Below are 14,667 nucleotides of genomic sequence, written 5' to 3' on the forward strand. Positions count from 1 at the left end.
AGCTGAACCCTTAGTCAACATTACTTACAACATGGACATAAAGCAGGGAATATTTTATTTTGAGCCATAGAGCAGATTGCCATGGAGAAGAGGAAAGAGCTTTGTCGGAAGAAACTACTCAGAAAGGAAGCAATGTGAATCTTGAGGCTTGACACTGTAACCCCTTCAGGGTTAAATGATAATATTGACTATATGTCTCTCTTGGAATAGGTTGTACAATATAGTTATTCTTGTTTGCATCTTAAAATTCATCTCAATATAAGGGGTAGTAAGTCTTAACAGGGATTTTACCATTCTGTCTTTAAGAGTTGAGACTGAGAAAAAAAAGTTTAATTAAGTCCAATTTAATTTGATTAAAATCAGATGATACGTTACATATGTCTTGAAAGGTAGAATACTTCTCAGTCTTCTTAGGAAGAAGTATGGGAGATGGAATCCTCTAGAAAAGACAGAAAAAAAGTCCTACAACTCCCAGCCTTCCCCAGCCAGCATGGGGAATGCTAGGAGTTGTAGGACATTTTTCTGTCTAAACCTGCATAGGATTGCGCCCTAAGCGTTTGTAAGTAAGTATAACAAATTTTTTCCTGCTTAATTATTATTGGATATCTAAGTACAGAGAACCTCATCATAATTTTTAAGCCAGTTGATACGTTTTGCAGTATTTAACCAGTCATTTTATGGTACCCGGAGATTTTGTTGAAAACATATACATTTGTATTTAAATTTCTGTGTGTGTGTGTGTGTGTGTATAAATATAATTATGTTTTTAATACTTCTGTCAGTTTATAAAGCTTATGTACTTATGTATACAGAATCTTAACATTATTTTAGGATACTTTAGCATGATTTGAAGATTTTAATTAATACATATTATTTAAGAATTATTTTAGAAATATGGAAAATTATATTTTAAATGCTTTGGTGTACACTATATATAATTTATCATGCACTAACGTAGCCACCATGATAGCTGTTTCTAGTGGTGCCAGCAAGTAATCTGCTGAAACCATCCAAATTGGTGGCCATCACTACATCTTGTGCTAGGGAATTCCAGTTTATCCATGTGCCGTGTGGAGATATACTTTCTTTTATCTGTCCCGAATCTCCCTCTGTTCCACTTCACTGGATGACCCTGCATTTTAGTATTATGGCAAAGTGAGAAAAATGTATTCCTATCTACTTTCTCCACACCATCCATACTTTTATATATCTCTATCACCCACCCACCCACCCACCCCCATTTTCTCAATTTGTCCAGTTTTTTTTTCTCAAATTAATAATCTGGCAACAGATTGTGCAGGGTTCTAAATCACATGGGGAGTCTACAGATGTAGGGCAGGCTTCCCGCTTTAGCCCCCCCGCAAACATGGAGAGGAATTAGCCAAGACAAGGGTCCACACACTATTATCGCATGAGACGACAGTGCTTCCAAAAGGTGCCTGAGAACAGGTTCAGGGTCTGTTGAGGTAAAAAGGTTTGGGGGCCAAAACAGACATTACTTTAAAGACATAGTTAGCTGCTATGTCTTTGTCCCTCCATTTTATGTTAGTGTAAACTCGGGGGGGGGGGGCAATCAGGTTCAGGAGTGTAGCATGGTGGGTGACCCTTTAACCCTTACTCCTGCTATGGGTCCAATCTGGATTAGGGGCCATGCCAGCAATTTACGGGCTTCTTCACAGAGAGCTTTTATCCTGCTATTGAGATTGGTTACTTATGGAAGTTTGCAGGCCCTTTAGATGACATCATCAACCTCCAGGGCATCTCCAGCACTAAATTACCTTTATTCCATTTTTTAAAAGATTGGAGATAATGAGCTATCACATTACAGAGCTTGAGTTCCACTCGAGTTCCCTCGTGAAAAGAGGAAAACCCACAATAAGCGAGAAATCCTATGGCTGCTACTCATTGGCTAGATGGCCATAGGATATGCTGTTTTCTGGGAACTGACCTCGGAGCCTGCGCTCTGAGGTTGGTTCCCAGAAAACTGACTTCCCCCCATGTCCACGCTGCCTCCAAGGCAGCGCGGAGAAGCCCCGCTCTCCACACTCGGAAGAGGAGTGCGGAGCGGCTGAAAAGGGGTGGGGCTGGGGGCGTTCTGGGGTGGGTGGGGAGAGCGGATCTGCCTGTACAGCAGCCTCCTCTCCCTCTCGGCCCCACTGCAGCTAGACAGCCAAAAACAGCTATGTAGCCGAAAAAGCAGGGCAGGAGAGGCACGGAGGGAACGATCCCCCCCGTGCTTCTCCTGCCTTGCTTTGAATAGGCGGCTGCCTATCTAGATAGGATTGTGCCCTAAGGGGAACATGACCAGAGCACCGTCTGGTGGCTGTATATAGGGGGGAAAGGGAGGGAAATGAGGGGGAAGGAAGCGTGTGTAAAGGGAGTCCATCGTGATCCTGCATTTAAAACAGAAGCAGAAAGCCCCATTTTAAATGCAGGGTTTTAGGCTGGTGTAGAAATACTCTACATAGCAAAAGAGCGATCCAAAAGAGTGATAAAGCCTCCTACCCCCGTGCTAGGGTCCAATCCAGATTAGGCCCGCTGGGTTTGTACTAGAGTAAAAAATGAAAAAGAAAAGATGTAGCTCCTAGTTACATCTTTTAAGTAATGTCTGTTTTGGCCCCCAGATCATCAGCCTTCCAAATTCCTGCTGAAATAGATCTGTAGCCCCAAAAATGAATGAAGGTGTATACAGAGGTACTTACAAACATCTGTTGTTTGTTTTTCAATTATTTTATGTGTAAACCTACGAACAGTGGTGAATGTTTTATTTTTGCAGCTGGGGGAGCTCTCTCACCCCCACACACCTTCATTCCTCAAAGCCTCCGAATACAACCCTGTCTTCCTTGCCCCCCATCCCCCAGGAAGGCTGTCTGCCTTTTATTTGATTCTTTTCAAGCATCTTTCACGTCTATCTGATTAAATGTTTATTCGGTGATCTATTTATTTTATAATACTCAATCAGTCCCCCCCCCCACCGCCCATTTGTATGAGCTTAATGCTTAAGACAATCTTGCACATTTGATAAAAATGCCGTGAGCAAATTTCCACAGTGAGCCCCCACTCAAATTATGTACACCTCAGGCTTTCTGGGATGTATAGGCATCAACCTTTGTGGGTGGATGCTGAAAAGGATACAGAAAACTGTAGAGCCCCAAGACTCTACTGAGTGCAGTCAGGTGATTATGAGGGCCTGCACATGAAGAATCAGCAGTTCGGAGGTAAACTCAAAGGCGGGTAACAATCCTGAAGACACCACAGGCATGGGAAGTCAAGCTGCTGGTGAAGATACTGAGGGTTAAACTATATGTTGCATTAAATATGTAGCATGCAGCTTATCCTCACTTTTTTACCTCCAAGTAAACATGCAGTGCCGCAAACCAGTTCAAGAGTACTGCACAGGTAGGGGAGGTTTAACACCACCCCCAATTTGCCCCCCTGCATGCAGGGGCTAAAAAAAGAGAGAGGAAAGTTGGCACTATAATATAAGTTTTTTTCTTTTCTTTTTTTAGCCTCTGCGCAGGGGTGGTTTTGGGGGCAAGGGGAAGCAGCTGGGTAGGAAAGCTTAAACCTCCCCTAATTGCACATGGTGATCTCAGTCCAGATTGGGCCCTGCACATTTACTTGGAGGTAATAAAGAAAGGGAGGATCAGCTGCGCACTACATATTTAGTGTACAGTGTAGTTTAGCCCTCGGTTGTGAGAAATACTTGAGTCCTCTAGGGTTATGGGAAAATACCTCTGGAGGCGGTGGCGGATAAGACGTCAAGTGATATCTGTACAGTACCCTATTCTTTTCCCATTCTCCCTTCTCCATTTCATCTGCTGGTGTGTGACCACTATGTGCAAAAGTATTTGAAACCACAAGATGACAAACATCTGGAAAGTCCCTTTCCTTCATCCCTGCCATGTCATTACATTAGTGTGGTACATTATTTGGGCAGCATGCCAGCATTGTGAACTGGCACACTTATACTTTATGTGCTCTGTTAGATGTCATTTGGTTATTCTTTAACTGCTAGTGAGCTTAGGGCGGTTATGTTTGGGGCTCTTACTTAAACAGATCCTTCTGCTTTTTTCTGTTCTATATGATTTCTTCAGCCTACATACATTTTAGGGCAATGCATGTTAGAGGACCAAAGCAGACGTGATGTTAATTGCACAAATGCAATTAATGTGCATGCCTTTGTTATGTAAATAGCAACCATAGGGAAGCCTGAGCAAGCTCAGTACTGGAGGCGGGGAAGTTTCTCTCTCTTCTGCAACCCTAATAAAAAAGCACCTCTCAGCAGCTGTTATTTGCATTTCAAGGGAAGCCTCCACTAGTGCCAATGGGAACTTCCCTTGAAATGCAAATAGCAGCTGCTGAGAGGCGATTTTTGTCAGGACAGTGGGAGGGAAAGAAACTCTCCACACCTCCCCCACAGACTTGAGGTTGCTATTTACATAGCAAAACACATGCATGTTAACTGCATTCATACAATTCATGTTACATCTTGACCTGGTTCGCACATAACTATGGGTTGAGTATAGGTCGTTGTTCAACAGTGGTTATGTTACATGCCAACACTGCACTATGGTTTAACTATAGATTGTTAACCACAAACAATCCAGAGTTCACATTCCAACAACAAGCCATGGGTTCTCTTCCTGGGTTGTTTGTGGTTAACAACCCATAGTTAAATCATAGTGCAGGGTTCGCACATAATGACAACCCATACTCAACCTATACTCCAGCCCAGAGAGATCCAGCAAGGTGGTCAAGGGTTCAGAACTCACCACCATATATTTTTATCTCTTTGTGTTGAATGTAAGGTTGCAAGTATATAGGGAGAGCACTGAACAGATAAGAGCTTTAAGGGGTGCAGAATTCAGAAGTGATCCAAAGGAAAGTGCTGTGGTGCAACTGGGGGAAATTGGCTCCAGGGCAACACATAATAGATTGACCTCACATCTACAACCCACACATCGTTTTTCCTTGTTTTGTTTCCTTCTCAGATAGCAGGTGAGTGGAGTACACAGGAAAGGGTTAATTCCCCTCTTTCTGAGAAGACAGGGACAAACAGGTGAGATTTGAGTCCTACGCAGAAATGACTCTTTCCAAGGAAGAGCAGGGTTGCTTGGCTGCTCCTAAGTCTATGTTTCGGAATAGTTTTCTCTCAGCCTTAAGCCATTGTTAAAAGAACAAGTGTAGTTTTTTTTCCCCCCCTCTGACTCCTTTTCCCTACCATCGTGTGCCTAGCCAGGGGTAGTTGAGAGGGTTATCTCAAGACCATTTTACCTCAGAACCTCCTTGGCACCAAAACTGTCTATCCTCAGCACCACCCAGCGTGACCAGTGGTGCAGGGGTAAATTTTGAAGTGCAGGCACTCATGTTGCCATTGTTGTTGTTCAGTTGTGTCCGACTCTTCGTGACCCCATGGACCATAGCACGCCAGGCCTTCCTGTCCTCCGCTCTCTCCCGGAGTGTGCTCAAGTCCATATTCATTGCATTGGTAATGCTATCTAGCCATCTCATCCTCTGCCGTCCCCTTCTCCTTTTGCCATCAGTCTTTCCCAGCATCAGGGTCTTTTCCAGAGAGTTTTCTCACTAGGTGGCCAAAATATTTGAGCTTCAGCTTCAGTATCTGTCCTTCCAATGAGCAGTCAGGGTTGATTTCCTTTAGGATGGACTGATTTGACCTCCTTGCAGTCCAGGGGACTCGTAAGAGTCTTCTCCAGCACCACAGTTTGAAAGCATCAATTCTTTGGCGCTCAGCCTTCCTTATAGTCCAGGTCTCACAACCATACGTTACTACTGGGAAAACCATAGCTTTGATTAGACGGACCTTTGTCGGCAAGGTGATGTCTCTTCTTCTTACTATGCTGTCTAGGTTTGCCATAGCTTTTCTCCCAAGGAGCAAGCGTCTTTTCATTTCATGGCTACAGTCACCGTCTGCGGTGATCTTGGAGCCCAAGAAAATAAAATCTTTCACTGCCTCCATTTCTTCCCCTTCTATATGCCAGGAAGTGATGGGGCCAGATGCCATGATCTTTGTTTTTTTAATGTTGAGTTTCACACCAGCCTTTGCACTCTCCACTTTCACCCTCAACAAGGGGCTTTAGATCCTCTTCGCTTTCTGCAATTAGGGTGGTATCGTCTGCGTATGAGGTTGTTGATAATTCTCCCGGCAATCTTAATTCCAACCTGTGATTCATCCAACCCGGCGTTTCTCATGATGTACTCTGCATATAAGTTAAATAAGCAGGGCGACAATACGTAGCCTTGTCATACTCCTTTCCCAATTTTGAACCAATCGGTTGTTCCATGTCTGGTTCTTACTGTTGCTTCTTGACCCTCGTACAGGTTTCTCAGGAGACAGGTAAGGTGGTCTGGTACTCCCATCTCTTTGAGAATGTGCCACAGTTTGTTGTGATCCACACAATCAAAGGCTTTAGCGTAATCAATGAAGCAGAAATAGACGTTTTTCTGGAATTCTCTTGCTTTCTCCATGATCCAGTGAATGTTGGCGATTTGATCTCTAGTTCCTCTGCCTCTTTGAAACCCCGCTTGTACTTCCGGTAGTTCTCCGTTCACATACTGCTGAAGCCTAGCTTGTAGGATTTTGAGCATAACCTTGCTGGCATGTGAAATGAGCGCAATTGTACAGTAGTTTGAACACTCTTTGGCATTGCCCTTCTTTGGAATTGGAATGTAAACTGACCTTTTCCAGTCTTGTGGCCACTGCTGAGTGTTCCAAATTTGTTGGCATATTGAGTGCAGCACTTTAACAGCATCATCTTTTAGGATTTTAAATAGGTCAGCTGGAATACTGTCATCTCTGCTAGCTTTGTTGTTAGTAATGCTTCCTAAGGCCCACTTGACTTCACTCTCTAGGATGTCGGGCCCAAGTTCAGTGACCGCACTATCATGGCTATCAGGGACATTAAGATCTTTCCTGTATAGTTCTTCTGTGTATTCATTCCCCATAGTCAATTCAGGTCTATGTCAACAAGCCAGTTCTGGCAGTTTCCCTCTCCACCATGAGCAGACCTTTTGTAAAGCTAATGAGTCTTAATTGCTCACTCAAGAACAAGCCACCCCAAAATACTTTGCATTACAACAGAGTACAATACATTGTTACAGGGAAAATTCATTTCCTCCCAGCTACTGTGAGGATTGCAACTAAGCTCAGAGGGGAACAGGGAATGGGGAGGGGGGTGGCAGTGGCAGATGATGTCAGCATTCCTGCTCATAAAAAAATGCTGGTGCTGCATCCTTGCGAGGCCTGGCTCCACTATGCCACTGAGCATGACCTAGGCGAGAGAAGGGGATACAGGAGGGGCAGCCGCTGAAATGCAGCAAAACTCTCCACTCCTTGTTTCATCCACAGAGAACCTGTCATGATTCCCTGTCTCTGCAATGCTCCAGGGGAAAAAAGGAAGGAGCGTGGCCACACTGACTGCTGTGAATCCCCATGTCTGCCCAGACTATGCCTGGAGAAAGGGATCACTGCGTCCAACATTCACCCCACTGGCGCCAGTCAGCCAAGGCTTTATGAGGTAAAGGATCAGTCGATTGCATGGCACAGTAAGTCTGAGAGAAGGCGCCAGTGGGAGCCCGCATGCAGGGGGCTTCAATCAGTGCAAGAGGGAGCCGCCTTTCGGGGGACAAGCTCCACCAACATGTTATAGAATCATAGAATAGTAGGGCTGGAAGGGGCCCACAAGGCCATCAAGTCCAACCCCCTGCTCAATGCAGGAATCCAAGTCAGAGCATCCCTGACAAATGGCTGTCCAGCCTCGTCTTAAAGGCCTCCAGTGTGGGAGAGCCCACCACCTCCCCAGGTCATTGGTTCCATTGTCGTATTGCTCTTACAGTCACGAAGTTTTTCCTGATGCTCAGCTGGAATCTGGCTTCCTGTCACTTGAGCCCATTATTCCGTGTCCTGCACTCTGGGATGATCAAGAAGAGATCCTGGCCTTCTTCTCTGTGACAACCTTTCAAGTACTTGAAGAGTGCTATCATATCTCCCCTCAGTCTTCTCTTCTCAAGGCTAAACATGCCCAGTTCTTTTAGTCTCTCTTCATAGGGCTTTGTTTCCTGTCCCCTGATCATCTTTGTTGCCCTCCTCTGAACCCTCTGCAGTTTGTCTGCATCCTTCTTAAAGTGTGGTGCCCAGAACTGGACACAGTACTCCAGAAGAGGCCTAACCAGTGCTGAGTAGAGTGGAACTAGTACTTCCCGGGATTTGGAAGCGATGCTTCTATGAATGCAGCCCAAAAGAGCATTTGCCTTTTTTGCAGCCACATCACATTGTTGGCTCATATTCAGCTTGTGATCGACAACAATTCCAAGATCCTTCTCGCTTGTAGTGTAGTTGAGCCATGTATCCCCCATCTTGTAACTGTGCATTTGGTTTCTTTTTCCTACGTGCAGAACTTGGCATTTGTCCCTATTAAATGTCATTCTGTTGTTTTCTGCCCAGCGCTCCAGTCTATCCAGATCACTTTGAATTTTGTTTCTGTCTTCCAAAGTATTCGCTATCCCGCCCAATTTTGTGTCATCTGCAAATTTGATCAGCATTCCCTGCACCTCCTCCTCCAAGTCATTAATAAAAATGTTGAAGAGCACTGGGCCCAGGACTGAGCCCTGCGGTACCCCACTCGTTACCTCTCCCCAGTTTGAGAAGGTCCCATTGATAAGCACTCTTTGAGTCCGATTCTGTAGCCAACTGTGGATCCACCAGATCGTTGTTTCATCTAGCCCACCTTGAGCTAGTTTGCTCATCAGGATATCATGGGGCACTTTGTCGAAAGCTTTGCTGAAGTCGAGGTATATGATGTCTACAGCATTCCCACGGTCTACAAGGGAGGTTACTTGATCAAAAAATGAGATCAGATTTGTCTGGCAGGACTTGTTTTTGACAAATCCATGTTGGCTTCGCGTAATCACGGCATTGTTGTCAAGGTGCTTCCAGATGGATTGCTTTATGATCTGCTCCAGAATTTTCCCAGGGATTGATGTCAGACTGACTGGTCTGTAGTTCCCAGGTTCCTCCTTTTTACCCTTTTTGAAGATAGGGACAACGTTAGCCCTCCTCCAGTCATCTGGCACTTCCCCCATCCTCCATGATTTCTCAAAGAGAATAGACAGCGGTTCTGAGAGTTCTTCTGCCAGTTCCTTTATGACTCTAGGATGCAGTTCATCTGGCCCTGGAGATTTGAACTCATTCAAAGTAATGAGGTGTTCCTTGACCATATGCCTGTTGATCTCAAGCTGCAATCCTGCCCCTTCAGCCTGTACTTTGCCTTTGCCAGGGGGGTCATAGACCCTCTTTTGGGAGAAGACTGAGCCAAAGTAGGAATTGAGCACCTCTGCCTTTTCTTTGTCATCTGTTATCGTTTTGCCATCCTTATTTAATAGCTGAACCACCATTTCTTTCCTCTGCATTTTACTATGCACGTAGCTGAAGAAAGCCTTTTTGTTGTTTTTAACATCCCTTGCTAACCTCAGCTCATTCTCAGCTTTAGCCTTCCTGACGCCATCCCTGCAATTCTGTGCTATCTGCCTGTACTCTTCCTTTGTTACTTGGCCTTCTTTCCACTTCCTATATGTGTCCTTTTTTGTTTTCAGGTCATCTCTAAGCTTTTTGTGAAGCCACATTGGCTTCTTCTGTTGTCTTCCACCTTTTCTTCTTGTTGGAATTGCTTGTGATTGTGCTTTGAGAATTTCCTTTTTTAAAAGCTCCCACCCATCTTGGACTCCTTTTCTCGCTAGCATCGCTTGCCATGGGACCTTACTGATCATTGTTCTGAATTTATGAAAATCAGCTTTCCTAAAATCCAGGGTACGCGTTTGACTACACTCGGCTTTTGCTTCCCTTAGAACCAAGAACTCAAGTACAACATGGTCGCTTTCCCCCAGAGTTCCTGTAACTGCTACTTTATCCACTAAGTCATCTCCGTTGGTTAGGATCAAGTCAAGGATAGCCGATCCTCTAGTTCCTTCCTCTACTTTCTGTAGGAGGAAGTTATCCGCCACACAAGTCAGGAATTTCCTGGAGGGGCCATGTTTTGCAGAATTTGTCTCCCAACAAATATCGGGGAAATTGAAGTCCCCCATTACTACTACATCATGCTTCCTTAAAACATTGGCTATTTGCTTTTCAAAAGTTTCATCCTTGTCTTCTTCTTGATTGGGTGGCTGGTAGTAGACTCCGACCACCAGGTTCCTTTCATTCTTTGCTCCATTTATTTCAACCCAGAGGCTCTCGATGGGGCTACCAAGCTCCTCCTCCTGTATTTCTGTGCAGAGATATGTACTTTTCACATACAGTGCAACCCCACCTCCCTTTCTGTTCCTCCTGTTCTTTTTGAACAAGTTATATCCTTCAACTGCTGTATTCCAGTCATGAGAGTCATCCCACCAAGTCTCAGTTATACCTATCAGGTCATAATTTCCCTCTTGAATTAAGAGTTCAAGTTCGTTCTGTTTGTTTCCCATACTCTGGGCATTAGTATATAGACATCGAAGACCATGTGCTTCATAGTCTGGCTTTCTTCCTACATGTGTCTGAAGACTATTATTGGGCGCTATCAGAGCTGTTCTCTCCATTGCAGTGCATGTGCCTATGTCCATTGTTACCCCCAACATTACATCTCCCTTCCCCGTGGGATTCAGTTTAAAGCCCTCCTGATGAAGTTCTTCATGCTGTGGCCAAACACATTCTTCCCATCCTTTGTGAGGTGCAACCCATCCCTAGCCAACAGCCCATCTTCCAGGAAATATAGCCTGTGGTCCCAGAATCCAAATCTCTCTCATCGGCACCACCTTCGTAGCCAGTCATTCACCCGGAGTATTTTTCGTTCCCTTTCTATCCCTCTTCTAACTACTGGAAGGATGGATGAGAAAACTATCTGGGCCCCAAAGTTCTTGAGTTTCCTTCCCAAAGCTTCAAAGTCTGACGTGATTTCTTCGTAGCTCCGCTTGGCGGTATCATTTGTTCCCACATGGATGAGAAGAAAGGGATACCTGTCAGTGGGCTTTACGAGTGCAGGCAACCTTTCAGTCACGTCTCTAATCCGTCCTCCCAGGAGACAACATACCTGGCGAGTCCATGGGTCTTCGCGACATACTTGGGTCTCGATCCCATGCAGCAAGGAGTCTCCCACTACTACCACTCTTCTCTTCTTCTTCTTGTACACCTGGGTTTCATCGCCTCTGTTTGACTGACCTTTAGCCTCTTGCTCACTCTCATGCAGGTTCCCCTGTGATTCTTCCTCTGCAGGCTGTCCTCCAGTCTCATCCGCAAGTACCTGGAATCGGTTCCACAGCTCCACTGCTTCCACTGGTGCAGAGTGGCGTCTAGTTCTTCTTCTCCTAACTGTCATCCTTTTCCAAGTAGTATCCTCTATTCCATTTTTCCTCACCTCAGCATTTCCCACTGCCTCATCTTGCTGTTGCTGTTCAAGCTTCTGGTCTGCCCTTTGCTGCTGTAGTTCCCCCATTCTGTCCAAGAACTCTTCGTGTTCTCTTATTCCCCGGAGGGTCGACAGTCGCCGCTCCAGTCCACTTACTTTTTCTTCCAGCAGCATGATCAACTTGCACTTGTTGCAGGTGTAGGCCACGTTGTTCTCAGGCAAGAAAACAAACATTGCACACACCTTGCAGGTCACCACCACTGGAGAGTCTTGTCCTTCCATAGCCTCTTTTCCCTTTTTGTGTCTAGCTTTGTGATTGTTCTAGACTAGCCTGTGCCTGCTCCTCTACTCAGTAGAGGTTAAAAGCAGAGTCCCACTGGTGTGAGTGTGTTACAAGACAAATAAATGGAAAAAAGTTAGTTAAAATAAAAATAATTTAAAAAAATGTTAGGGGCCTCCCCCTTGACCTCCCCTGCCGAACTCCCCTGGCCAACTCCTGTTTGCTCCCCCTGGTCACTCGCTCTGGTCGCTCGCTCTCTGGGAGCTTGCCTGCTTCTGTAGTCCCTGGACCAGCTGGAGCAGCTTGCTCTGCTCTGCTCTGCTCAGCTGGGAGGCAGGAAACAACAGGTGGTATCAGCAGGTGGTACTAATTTCCTAAGGGGTGCAACTCCTTGGGAGACAGCAAGTAAGTCAGCCCCAATTGCAGACCGCTTGGACCTTATTAGCTGTTTGGAAGCTGTGCCAGCTACCATCCCCGGTGGTTTGCAAGGGAAGGAGGCAAAGAGACTTCTCAGTGGCCAAGTTTGCACGATCAGTAGGGGAAACGATGCAGTGTGGGTTGTTTCCCCCCTCCGGTGCGAGCTGCTCATGTCCCTGGCATTTCCTTAATTACCTGAGCTGCGTTGCAGGTTGTTGTGTCATCCAAACCAGGCATGGGCCATGGTGGTTGTGGCTTCTAGCATACCCCATAATCCCTACTAGAAGCCATGAGTTGTGGGGTTGCCAGGGCCCAGCTTCAGCTGCAGTGGGCCTTGTAGTTTATAGCTAAGATTTGATTCGAAGTAGTCTGGAAGGATCTGGACCTATTCAGCCTGTGGAATGTCAAAATCAGTGTTCTCAAAGCAGCACCAGGGGGAGTCAGCCTTCTCTGTCCACTTGCTGGCTCAGCCTTGGCAGGGAAGCTCTCTGTGAGAACCTGACAAAAGAGGGGCGGGTTTTGCAGAAGGGTCATCCAGGCTGAAGTGTCAGTGCCAGGGGGCTGAGCAGTGATGTCCTGTTTGGACAGGGGCCTTGCTGAAATGTCCAAAAGCCTGGTCAGTCAAGGGGTCCAGAGGAGGTGTCTTACAGTCACACTTCCCCTTTCAAACTGATGCAAAGGTGAAGAGCCTTTACTAGGAACATCACATCTTGGTTGCAAGAAACCCTCTCTGTTTGGATCCACCATTGTCTGAGCCTCTAGAAGCACTCTGCACATGGACTCTCTTTCTGATTGGAACTTTGGATTGGTAAGGGCTCGCCACGAGAAGAACTCTGGTGCTTTTCATGGATGTGAACTCTCATTTGCTATGGAATATGTGTCTTCCTTGTCATTAGCCCAGAATGCTGGCAGGCTGGGTCTGATCCTGACTCTTGGACTTTCTTCTGCCTGGACTTGTGCAGCATGAAGTTATCAAGGTGAAAGCTATGGTTGTCAAACTCTTTGCTTGTGTGGGTTTACTCTTGTATTTGATAGGCCTTGACCATGTAGCCTAGTTTTCAACGCAAGAGTCAAAGTTAGACAAACTCTAGGCCTTGTCTAGAATCCACCCTTTTGATTGGCTGGGAAGATTTACGCCAGGAACCTCAATTCCCTTCCCCTGTGTTCAGAGCTGTGGAGATGGCAACATGGAAACCAAGTTGTCAGGATCTTGGTCATAGTTGTAGTGATTAGCTTTTGACTGTTCTGGAATTACATCAGGCCTATAGCTAATGAACACGAGATTTCCTACAATAAAGAAGTCTCACTGATTTGGGTGTCCTGTGTCAGATTGCCAGAGTGTGTATGCTTGAAAGGCTGGGATTTCCTATAGGGATGGGTTAGAAGCCACCCCCACTGTGTGCCAGTTTCGGATGACATGGCAACCTGCAACTAGGGATGGAGGAGAAATTTGAGACGGACTAAAATGAGCTCTGATTTCTAAGAATCCAACCAGTGGAAGCCACTGCGGAGCAACCCCCTGAGGCCACATGGAGTCTTGTGGACTTTCAGATTTTTTTTTACTTTCCTGAAATTTATGCATAGTTATTCATAGGAAAATACACAAGTTTGTGCTGAGGAAAAGTTAAATGGAATGGGGGGTAATACACTAAATGTTACGTACTAAGATAAATTATGTTGTTGTTGTTGTTGTTGTTGTTGTTGTTGTTCAGTCGTTAAGTCATGTCTGACTCTTCGTGACCCCATGGACCATAGCACGCCAGGCCATCCTGTCCTCCGCTCTCTCCCGGAGTGTACATTCTTATGAAACCTCTTGCAGAATGATTTACGTATTTTTCTGCACGATGAAAAAAAATATTCACATTTGTCTGTGAGTGGATGATGGAACAAAAGGCGCCTGACAATCCGCAAAACAAAAATTTACAGTCCATACATCCCTACCTGTGACACGACACAGGTAATTAAGCAAATGGCAGGGGAAACAACCCATATTGCGTAGTTTCCCCTGCTGATAGTGCAAACCCAGCCAGTGTGTGTTAGCAGTCCTTCCTCATCCTCTTGCTCTTGGCAAAGCAGGAGTTTGGGCAACTGTTGTCGTCACCACCATCACTCCTCCAAAGAGAGAAGACGCTCCTCAATGTGAAGGAACCACCACCACCTCCACCACCAATCACACCAATTCAGCAGGTGCTCATCAGTGTTCCAACACACACTTCTGTTAGACAACCAAAGGCACTGTCCCCTCTCTTAAAGTAATTCCCTCTTTGATGGATGGGTTCAGCACTCTCTTAACCATGGTGGGGGAAAGGGACCCTTATGAGGTCAACTTCAGTTCATGGGGCTGAATCCCAATGTGAATCAGGGAGAGGAAGGGGAATTATCTGGAGACATACCCTTCTTTGTCCCTCCACAATGCAAGCTGTTGAAACTGGAAGTTTCCCCTATCATTTTGGGCAAGGCTATCAGGACTCATTATTTATTACATTTATATCCCACCTTTTTTCCTCGTTTAAGGAGCCCAAGGCGGCGTACATAATCCTCCTCCTCTCCATTTTGTCCTCACAACAACCC

Source organism: Heloderma suspectum, chromosome 1, assembly GCF_057233095.1.
Source record: "Heloderma suspectum isolate Gila_16-S chromosome 1, 16-S_ref, whole genome shotgun sequence".
Taxonomy (NCBI): Eukaryota; Metazoa; Chordata; class Lepidosauria; order Squamata; family Helodermatidae; genus Heloderma; species Heloderma suspectum.